Raw genomic sequence first — 614 nt, 5'->3', positions numbered from 1 at the left:
GCCAGCAGGGTGCCCCCCCTCAGCGCGGGCGGCTGGCGGGGAGCACACGGCCCCCCACCCCGCCTCATGGGCGCTCGGCAGGTGCGTGACCCCATCTTGTGCAGGCGGCCAGTGGACGCCCACTTCCCCCACTGCTGCCCTTCTGGCTCCAAGAATTCTCTCCAGAACAAGTCCACCTCGCGGCAGTGTGGTGGCTTCACTGTACCAGTCTTGAGGAAGGCTGGTGCCCAGCATCCATCCTGGGTGAGAGAATCCATTGGTTCCAGCTGTGGAAGCCTCATGGAGCTGTAGCGGCTGTGCGGCCCTGCAGGGGCTCTGCGGGAGGGGGTTGGGAGCCACGAGACTCACCCATTCCTCCTTGGAAATCCTTGAATTCCTGTTGTTGAGCCTTGATCTTCACTGAGGGCCAGTCATCAACTGTTTAAGCGTTCAATTATCAATAAGCCGAAGTCTGTAGAAGGCCATAATGCCCCTGCTTTAAGTGGTTCACTGCTCCCGCAGCTCACCATGCTGTCTCTGCCTCTGCTGCCATCTTGGAATGAATACTAAAATTTCTTAATACATTCCATTGTGGTTTGCATTTGGAGTGTTTCCATGTTCTTGCAATGGTGAAT

The sequence above is a fragment of the Elephantulus edwardii genome, unplaced genomic scaffold (genome assembly GCF_000299155.1).
Source record: "Elephantulus edwardii isolate Elephantulus edwardi_28Jun2011 unplaced genomic scaffold, EleEdw1.0 scaffold00242, whole genome shotgun sequence".
Taxonomy (NCBI): domain Eukaryota; kingdom Metazoa; phylum Chordata; class Mammalia; order Macroscelidea; family Macroscelididae; genus Elephantulus; species Elephantulus edwardii.
Note: the sequence above shows the minus strand (reverse complement) of the source record.